This window comes from Schistocerca piceifrons, chromosome 5, assembly GCF_021461385.2.
Source record: "Schistocerca piceifrons isolate TAMUIC-IGC-003096 chromosome 5, iqSchPice1.1, whole genome shotgun sequence".
Classification (NCBI taxonomy): domain Eukaryota; kingdom Metazoa; phylum Arthropoda; class Insecta; order Orthoptera; family Acrididae; genus Schistocerca; species Schistocerca piceifrons.
In genome coordinates, this window is record NC_060142.1 from 436873212 (window position 1) to 436884125 (window position 10914).

At 41.5% G+C, this 10914-nt stretch overlaps 1 pseudogene; it reads right to left on the reverse strand.

Moving 5' to 3' along the window:
* Nucleotides 1-801: 801 nt before the first annotated feature.
* LOC124799504 lies at nucleotides 802-919 on the reverse strand (annotated as a pseudogene).
* Nucleotides 920-10914: the final 9995 nt, after the last annotated feature.

Consider the following 10914-nt stretch of genomic DNA (forward strand, 5'->3'; position numbering starts at 1 on the left):
GGTGGGTGCGCTCATTATTGAGGACCGGCGAGTTGCAGTGGCAGCCATTACCCAGAAATCGGACTGAGCGTCGGAATTGCAAGGGACGATCAGCGCTCGCCGCACATTTGTACCAGTCTTCGATGAATTTATGTTTGCCCTTCTATTAAACCCTCCATTCCTCTGTTTTCAGTACGACTGAGTGCACTGTACTGTTGATGCGTGCAGGTGCTCCGTTTTTTTCGTCACGACGGTGTGCACCCATGTCCCTCTAGCGATGAATTCGAGACCTCATCGCTCTTACAGGGACCAGACTTCTTGCCGTAGGCAATGGCTTTACGATACGTTCAGCGGTTTTCATTTTAGAACTTCCGCCTCGCTTCTTTTTGAATGATCTGATATTCGTTCCTTTGGCAACAGCTCACCGGGGTTATGCCATTCCACTGCGCAAGCAGTGCCACCATTCCTCTGTTCAAGCTGTGATTACTGCTTTTTTTTGTTCAAAGGCGCGTCTTCGGCAAATCTTACATAAATCCAAATTCAAAATGATTTACTCAGCCACAAAAAATACTTAGAAAACGTTGCTACAGTTATGCAAACTGCGAGGGGAGTTCAATAAGCAAATTCTAATCTCCGCCTGAACAGGTCATGAAGGCAAAACGGTGCCGACCGACCGCCGTGTCATCTTCCGCCCACAGGCGTCACTGGATGCGGATCAGCACACCGCTCTCCCGACTGTATGTCAGTTTACAAGACTGGAGCCCCTACTTCTGAGTCAAGTAGCCTCTCAGTTTGCCTCGCAAGGGCTGAGTGCACCTCGCTTGCCAACAGCGCTCGGCAGACCAGATGGTCACCCATCCAAGTGCTAGCCCAGACAGACAGCGCTTAACTTCGGTGATCTGACGGGAACCGGTGTTACCACTGCGGCAAGGCCGTTGGCGTTCAATAAATGATGCAACACATTTTTTCTCGGCCAGTTTCAATTGAAGAAATTCGGGATTCGTTGTGGGACATCGTGGAGTATTCCTGTTTAAGCCACTATAGTTTCATGAAGTTCCGATAGAAAGTGGCGCTTTACATACCCTTCAAAATGGCGTCTGTAATGTAGGCGAGTTCCGAGCAAAGAGCTGTAACTGAGTTTCTTTTGGCGGGAAACCAGAGCGTCGCAGATACTCAGAGGCGCTTGCAGAATGTCTACGGAGACCTGGCAGTGAACAAAAGTGCGTTGACTCATTGGCCGAGGCGTCTGTCATGATCGCAACAAGATTGCACAAACCTGTCCTATTACACGCAAGCCAGCTGCACACAGCTGTGACTCCTGCAATGTTTGAATTCACACCTTCTGATTTTCATCTGCCGCCCCAATGAAGGATGCACTCCGCGGGAAGCAATACGTGGATGGTGAGGAGCTTACTGATGCAGCAAGACGTTGGCCCCGGCGTCGACAAGTAGCCTGATACCGTGCCGGCATATGTTAACTCCCAATAAGATGGCGTAAGGCTGTCGCATTGAACGGAGATTATACTGAACAATAGTATTTTGTATCCAAAAGAGTGGGAATAGTACGATGTACCTGGAGTCTCGAATGAAATCAGCTCAATTTCGAAAAAAAGTCTTCCATTACTTATTGATTGCCCATCATATTTCGCTCTTTTCAGTATAGTTGAACTTATTAAACAATTAATAGGTTTCTAGAATGAATTACCTGGTTATAACTGGTGAATTTTAACCTGTTATTCGTAATTAATAGTTCAGCTAATCTGTAGCTAGAACCAGCCTTCTATTTTCATCCCAAATTGCACTCCTAGTGAAAGCGAAGTAATGAGGGTGAGTGTTCATAGATATTCGTTCAGAGTCAAAGGCGCCCATCCACAGGAACATGGAAAGGGGGGGGGGGGGGAGGGGTACAGACATCCTTCCTCTAGCTCTCAGGGGAGCAGAAAAAAATGTTGTTATGCCGGCCGCGGTGGTCTCGCGGTTCTAGGCGCGCAGTCCGGAACCGTGCGACTGCTACGGTCGCAGGTTCGAATCCTGCCTCGGGCATGGATGTGTGTGATGTCCTTAGGTTAGTTAGGTTTAAGTAGTTTTAAGTTCTAGGGGACTGATGACCACAGCAGTTGAGTCCCATAGTGCTCAGAGCCATTTGAACCATTTTTTGAAAATGTTGTTATGGTTATCTGACACGATCATTCAGTGCAGGAGGCAACCTATAATTTCGCACTGTAGTCTTCCTTTGAAAACAAATTTACTTGCCAAGATCGTTACATTAACACAGTTACTGGATTACTTTTTTCAGCAATATTTATTGCCATCGTCAGATCTATGAAAAGACAACGTGTCGATGTTACAGGCTTTCAATCATGCAAAAAATGTAGTAGGGCTTTCACAACAGCTCAATGACAAAAATTACATCCCCATAAAACCAGACAGTGCTAGTTACATTACATAATGAGTTCAGTACTGTGTCAGAGAAACACTATACAATATGCAGTAAAATAGTAACTCTCATAAAATTTTAAATAAAAGCATACCATAAAAAATGAGGAATGTGTCTGCCTTGTTCGCACCATTTGTACTCTAAGTTGCATGTACATTATGGTAGCATAAATGGCTCTGAGCACTATTGGACTCAACATCTGAGGTCATCAGTCCCCTAGAGCTTAGAACTACTTAAACCTAACTAACCTAAGGATGTCACACACATCCATGCCCAAGGCAGGATTCGAACCTGCGACCGTAGCAGTCGCGCGGTTCCAGACTGTAGCGCCTAGAACCGCTCGGCCACCCCGGCCGGCCATGGTAGCACATCTTGACCTTTTTTATAGTATGTTTCTATTTAAAATGTTTTGGTTATTAGAGGTATTCGTTATTATCGGTTGACTTTGCATTGTATCGGTCCATATGAGCAGAATTTTATGAGAGTTACTACTTTACAGTATATTGTACAGTACTAGTGTGACATAGTGCTGTATGCATTATGTGATATAACTACCTCTGTCTACTTTTATGGGTATGTAATTTTTATCACTGAGCTGTTGTGTATACCGTACTACCTTTTCTTGTATGATTGTAAATCTGGAACCTCGACAAATTGTCTTTTTGTAGACCTGAGGATTATTGCCAAAACAGGAAACCCAGTAACTGTATTAATGTAGCAACCTTGACAAATAACTTAGTTTTCAAAAGAAGACTACAGTTCAAAAAATATAATGAATGAAGTGTTTTTAAATCCTGATGCAAACAGAGGTGTGTTAATGTTTAACGTGTGTACCTGCCAGTGGCATGATCTTAGACCCAAACTGAAAGTCTGATTTTAATGCAGTTTTTTTAATTTTTTTTATTTGAAATCTAATTTGATCAGAATGGTTCTTAGCTATGTTCCCTGAAAGTCTGTTCAGACGTTTAAATTTCAGCAGACAAGTTAAGTAAAAATGTTTTCCACCAGTGCAGTTTCTTAACATACGCTACATAATACACACACTATGTGATCAAAAGTACTTGGACTCTTGGCTGAAAATGAATTACAAGTTTGTGGTACACTCCATCGGTAATGCTGGAATTCAATATGGCGACAGCTTCCACTCTCGCAGGCATACATTCAATCAGGTGCTGGAAGGTTTCTTGGGTAATGGCAGCCCATTCTTCACAGAGTGCTGCATTGAGGAGAGGTATCGATATTGGTCAGTGAGGCCTGGTACGAAGTCAGCTTTCCAAAACATCCCATAGGTGTTATATAGGATTTAGGTCAGGACTCTGTGCAGGCCAGTCCATTACAGGGATGGTGTTGTCGTCTAACCACTCCGCCACAGACCGTGCACTATGAACAAGTGCTCAGTCATGTTGAAAGATGTAATCGCCATCCCTGAATTGCTATTCAGCAGTGGGAAGCAAGAAGGTGCTTAAAACATCAATGTAGGCCTGTGTTGTGATAGTGCCACGCAAAACAACAAGAGGTGCAAGTCCCCTCTATGAAAAACTCGACCACAGCATAACACCACCGCCTCCGAATTTTACTGTTGGCACTACACATACTGCAGATGATGTTCACTGGGTATTCGCCATACCCACACCCTGCCATCAGATAGCCACAGTGTGTACCATGATTCGTCACTCCATACAATGTTTTTGCACTGTTCAATCGTCCAGTGTTTACGCACCTTACACCAAGCGAGGCGTCGTTTGGCATTTACCGGCGCGATGTGTGGCTTATGAGCAGCTGCTCGATCATGAAATCTAAGTTTTCTCACCTCCCGCCTAACTGTCATAGTACTTGCAGTAGATCCTGATGCAGTTTGGAATTCCTGTGTGATGGTCTGGATATAAGTCTGCCTATTACACATTACGACCCTCTTCAACTGTCAGCGGTATCTGTCAGTCAACAGACGAGGTCAGGTTGTATGCTTTTGTGTTGTAAGTGTCCCTTCACGTTTCCACTTCACTATCACATCGGAAACAGGGGACCTAGGTATGTTTAGGAGTGTGGAAATCTTGCGTACAAACGTATGACACAAGTGACACCCAATCACCTGACAATGTTCGAAGTCCGTGAGTTCCGCTGAGTGCCCCATTCTTCTCTCTCTCGATGTGTAATGACTACTGAGGTTGCTAATGTGGAGTACCTGGCAGCAGGTGGCAGCACAACGCACCTAATGTGAAAAACGTATGTTTTTGGGGGGTGTCTGGATACTTTTGATCACATAGTGTAAGAGCAAAATTAAGTTACGCAGAACTCAAAAAGATCTATATAAAAGTCCGAGAGAAAAATGTTCAACTTTTACAGTTGACCACAAATGATGGTTTTTCGCTTTTGAAGTCGCCAATTCCAGCAAAAAAAAAAAAAAAAAAAAAAAAAAAAAAAAAAAAAAAAAAAAAAAAAAAAAAAGTGATTGTGATTCAGCTGTAAAAAATAAACATATGCTCTCTCAGACTTTTTTGTATGTCTGCTTGAGGTCTAAAATTCAGTACTAAAAAGCAAATGATTTTTCCCTGATACCTTAGACAGCCTATTGCAAAACAGAGAAATGGCAGCACACTTTCTTCCAACTTTTTTTTTTAATTATCGCCACTGATTGTCTGTGTCACCTAAATTCGCTAAATATATACTAAAACATAATCGATGAATATATGGGTGAATCAAAAAAAGAAACACGTAAATTGCTTAAGTGAGAAGGCCTCACATCATAGTTCGTGTTTCTCCCTGGAAAGTATTTGTGTGAATGTGGGGAGAGAGTGTCGATCGTACATTGTCTGCTAATAAAATACGAAGTTTAAAAACCACGACATAAATCTTAAATTAAAATTTAAAAACAGACATAAAAATCCTCTAGAAAGTAAAAGATAAAAATGTATTGCCCCTTTAAATTTAATATAACTAGAAATTTTTTTTAATTTAAGCATTGACGTGTCGGGAGACTGCTAAGTAAATAAAATAAAAACAGAATACATATAAAAACGATAAAGTATGAAATTTATATACAAATAAGGTAACTAGGAAGAGTAGGTAGCCGGCCGCGGTGGCCGTGCGGTTCTGGGCACCTCAGTCCGGAACCGCGTGACTGCTACGGTCGCAGGTTCGAATCCTGCTTCGGGCATGGACGTGTGTGACGTCCTTGGTTAGTTAGGTTTAAGTAGTTATAAGTTCGAGGGGACTGATGACCTCAGATGTTGAGTCCCTTAGTGCTCAGAAGCATTTGAACCATTTTTGCAGAGTAGGTAAATATCAAAAGAACAGAAGCAAATCGTTGAGTCTAACTCCTAATTAATTTACTCCGAAAAATTCACAATAAAGGCACGATCGTCAATGACACCTGCCGTCACGCGACTGCCCGCCCCGCTCGCCACATACCTCGCACCACGCAACTCGCGCTCTCGGTTTAATGAAGCTTGAGTTTGTGCGCTAACCTCAGACTACTGCAGGACATACTCCTTGTAGGATAGATCAATGCATGAAATCAAGTTCATACGTAATTACGTAAAAATATGATATAAAATTAATAGGTGACTCCATTTTTAAGAATATTTCGGTAATTAATGACGAATTGGTTTTCATATTTTATACAATAAGTAATTATAACTTCACTAGCTATTTAGAGGTGTGGACGCATGACTTTCAGCCTGGAAGAGATGGCGCCAAACAGAAGAGACTCAGACCCAGTAAAAATTAAAATATTCTGTTCTAGTAAGAGTAGCTGCTGTAAACTTCTTTTTTTTATTTACTTATTTAGCGGTTCCCCGACGGGACGACGCTTGGATCAGATTATAACTACTTCCATTACACTTAACAGAGCAAACACTTATTTTTTTTTTTTTTACTTTTTAGAGGATTTTTGTGTCTTTCTTTAATTTTTAGTTTTCTGATTTAAAATGTGGTATTATGCCGGTTTTAACAGCGTCAGATTTGGAACTTTTTTATGGCTACTTACAAGTCCCCATTCGCTTCCAAAATTTTAAAAATACCCCAAAACCTCATGTCTAGACCCCCGCCCCATAGTATGGGCGTTCTTGTTCGGAGTGTAACATTAGCAGTGGGATGACGGTAACTGAATTTGGCATTACATGTATAATGAGCGGCGCGGTGTTTTCCAGTGGAGACATCTGACAGCGAAGCCCGCCGGCTGATGAACGAGGTGCTGCGCGAGCTGCGGCAGGCGGCCGCCGTAGCGGCGGACCGCGGTTCGAGCCCCGCGGCGCCACCACAGGCGGCCCCCACGCCCGCTCCCGATACCACCCCCGCAGCCACACCCAGCCCCACGGCCACGTTGCCGCTAGACGAGGAGATGACCGCCGCCAACGATGTGCTCCATCAGGCTGCTCCAGAACAAGCCGGTAGGCGCGCTCTGGCTCTGCTGTTCTGCCGCGTGTCCGCCAACTGTTCTGTAAAGACGTGCCAGTGCTGTGTTGTTTCGTAAATATCCTGATTAACGGAAAAACAACCACTTCAGTAACTCGATTAAGGGGGAGGGTCATGAAAAACACACACTATTTAAAAGATGCACCAAATCCACAAATTTGAAGACAAGGCAAAGAAATTTTGTACCATGCTTTACGTAAGATCAACACATTTTTTGTTTAAGTTCCTTGAATTATATACAGGGTATCTCTAAACAAAGTTCATATTTGAAGAGGTCTCTGCGCATGCGCTACAAATCGGAGGAGAGTGGGGCTACGTTCATCGCTTCCGTAGACATGGAGCGCTTTCGGAAGCGGACGCGCGTTCTGTGTGCGAAAATTTTACAAAAAAGGTGATTCGATGACTGTAGCACGAAGGAAATTTTGCAGTGATCGTGGATTGCATAGTTTAAACGACGCTTCAAATGTTCCCCTTATCCAGAAATGAATCATAACGTTTGAGGAGAGCAATTCAATACTGATCAAACCCAAATCAAGCGACCAAGATCACCAAGAACGAGCGAATCTGTGGAGAGTGTAAATCGGTCTGGTCGTGGCGATCTTAACCTCTCCATTTGTAAGCGAACAAGTTCTTTAAACGTGAATACATCATCACTGCAACGAGTTCTGCAAAAAGATCTTAAAATACACGCCTACAAAATTCAATTGGTGGAAGAATTAAAGACTCAGGATGCCATATATAAGCTGCAGTTCGTTAATGATATGACGGAGAGCCCTTCATTTAACATCATCTTGTTTTCTGAGGAGGCTCACTCTCACCTGAACGGCCACGTCGATAAGCAAAGGTGCCGCTGCTGCAAAGCAACTAATACTAAATGGAAGCATGATAAATACTTTCATTCACAAAAAAATTACTTTACGGGCTATGATGTCGGCTCGAGGAATATTTGGCCCGTACTTTGTCGAGGATGAGAGTGGTCGTGCAGTTACAGTGAATTCGGAACGTTATGTGACGCTGTTAAACGCTTTTTGGTGCCTGAATTGCAAAACTCTCCTGGTTATAACCAAAGAACATTGTTTCTGCAAGACGGAGTCGCAGCACGCACGTCAAATGCGTCTATACTGCGAGTTCGTGAAATTTTCCCTGCCCAATTGATCTCCAGGAGACGTGACATAAATTGCCCCCAAGCAGTCCAGATTTGAGCCTCATGATTTTTTTCTTATGCGGATATATCAAATCTACAGTATATGTCAATAATCCAACTGCCCCGGAGCAACTGTAAGAAAATATTCGTAGCGAAGTGGTAGCCATGCCAGTGTCTACATGCCGGGCAGTCATGCAAACTTTTACTCATCGTTTAAATGAATGCTGTAGGCGGAGTGGATTGCGTTTAAATGACATTATTTTTAAGAAATAAATTCCTAAAGTATATATTTCAACAATAAATAAAGATTTTATCGATAGACTTCAACCTCTATTTCATTTTGACACATCAGATATAAACTATCTTTTGAGACACCCTGTATATTCAATTTTTTATGGAACGTAAACATTTTATTTTCAAAAAATCATATAAGTACCTTTTTCTCAGAAACTATTCAAGAGATTTCTACAAAATGTCCTCTGTTTAATCCCTTTATATGAAATAAACTTCTTCCATGAGGTTTTTTGAGTGTATCGAGTAGAAGAACTTAAACAATTTTTAATTGTAACTCTCCTAGTTTAATATAAAATTCACGCAAAGTCCCAAGCGCTTCGCTCCATATCTCAGCTTACATTAAGCATCTCAAAATTTACTCTTGAGACAACATTTATTAGATTTATAGAAATAAGTTGACCAAATTTCATAATTCTAGCCGTCATTCATTCTCAGAAAACACAATATTCAGGGAACGCAGTTTAAATTTCAACGTAATGATTTTCCTTATGTCACCTCTTCAGAAGACCCCAGATTTGTAACCAGGGTCCTTTTCCCTCCAAGGCTTCTCTTCTGCTTTTTTGTCTTCTGCTTTCTTTCCTTCACCGGGTCTTCCACTGACTTTTCAGCTGCAGAGAGGCGATGTACGTCTATTTTTCTCAAGGTATCTTGAGTGAAATTTCCCATCTTAAAACTGATTCTTTCTAATACCTTCATCCTCCCTACTTTCCCATAATTAAATGCAGAGCTGCATCGTGAGTTGCAATTCTGACTACTGTAGCAGATGAAAATGTGTTTTTAGGGCATCGTTTCCACATCAGTGGACTTAGAGACCCATTTGGATTCTGAGTTTTGCCATGAACACACTTTTTTAGAAGTTCATGCTCTGCCAGAAATCTATTAAGTGGTCTTGACAACATCCAGCCTCTTCTTGTGAATGCAGGGGTTGTTATCCCTCTGAACCTGAGGTATTTACAGGGGCTAATGTGGCACAGATGATGAATGAGATGATTGTCTGTATTTTTCAGGCACTTCGATGCAATTCATCGTTGAAACATTGGGGACTTATTCTCCATGAGTTCTACTAATAAATAAAAAATAAATTGAAAATTGGCATTTTTAGTCAGTACCACAAACGTTCCACGTTCCCCCTTAAATAGAAGCAATTGTTACAGAAAATAAAATGTTACACAAAACACAGTTACAATGTGCAAACCAGCGGCACTGAAATCTATTTATGTCATCGAGACAAATGCCTTTTGATGCTCTGAGAGAGCACAGCAGTGGTATAAACAACCTGATCAAGTGACATAGACTGCAAACTGCTGCAGCTCTCTCTCCAGTCCTACATATCATTTACACTCACCGTATATGACTCGCCACATCCTGTTCAACACCCTGGTACGTTGATGACAACGCCTTACTAGTCCCTTCAGCTCCATCTTAACCAGTTCACATCCTGGCGCAATCAGTGGTTCTTCGAGACCTATCCTTCCAAAACTCAGCCAATGACTGTGGGACGGACAACTCATACCTTCCTCCTACATGGCTTTTGCCTAAGCACTTAAGATCATCCTATCAACTAACAGACTGAACTTCCTTAAACTGAACCTAGACAGTCAACTAACGAGGGAAGTGGACTATTAAACAACATAATAAAAACAACAATAAACTAAAATCACTAAAACTTTTTTTGGAACATATGATGTTCATTCTATGGAGAAGTGATATTGACGTATTATATACTCGTACTTTTTTATTTTAGACAATGTGTCACAGTATGATAATAACCATAACCATTTTCCGCTATATATTGGTCATCTTCAGTTTCTACACATCACAGGCGGCATTTGACGAACAAATCGTTCACGACATACATTACCATACTGATCGTCTCTGGACTGTAAAGAACTGCAAAAGACTTAAAACTTTTGTGTTCTACTTGTATGTAGGGTAGTAAAGTACAGGAAGCTATACAACACATTACATTAAGTAGTTTCAACTGACCATGTGCCACTAAGTCGATGTTCAATCCAGACATGAGACACTATGGGTCACTTTAGAAAAGTCTATAGTGGGATGAACAAAACTGCAGAAAAAAGTGAACCGTATTTTTTATGTATTGTACAACTGCTCTCTTGTGAATAGAGTAATGCCCTTAAATGAGAGGAAGAATCCAATAGTATCCGACTACTAGATTACTGGTAAAGCTTCGCAGCCAGTTAGTGCGTTTAAAAACCTGATAATAATGCTACGACGGAATTACGGATCTGAACTGCACAAGGCTTGCTTACTTACAGAATCAAATTACTAGTGGAAATATTGAAAAAGAATGGGAACGCATTAGGAGTTGCATCCACAATGTTGCATTTGAAGTAGTTGGTGAAAATCGTTAACTAAGGGATAAGAAAGGTCTTAGACTATCAAATAAAGAAACAGCAACAGCCACAAAGGAGAAAAAGAAAGCTTATCATGTGTTTTTATAGGCAAGAACAGATTGTGATAAAATTAAATATGATACAAAGAGAAATACAGTAAAAGCCGATATAAGGAAAGCTAAGGATCAAGAATGGAACAGATTTATTAGTAATATGGAGAATGAGTTACATGGCAAGCGAACAACAGCTCATCGAGGAGTGAAACATCTCAACAAGATAGAGAAGGATAC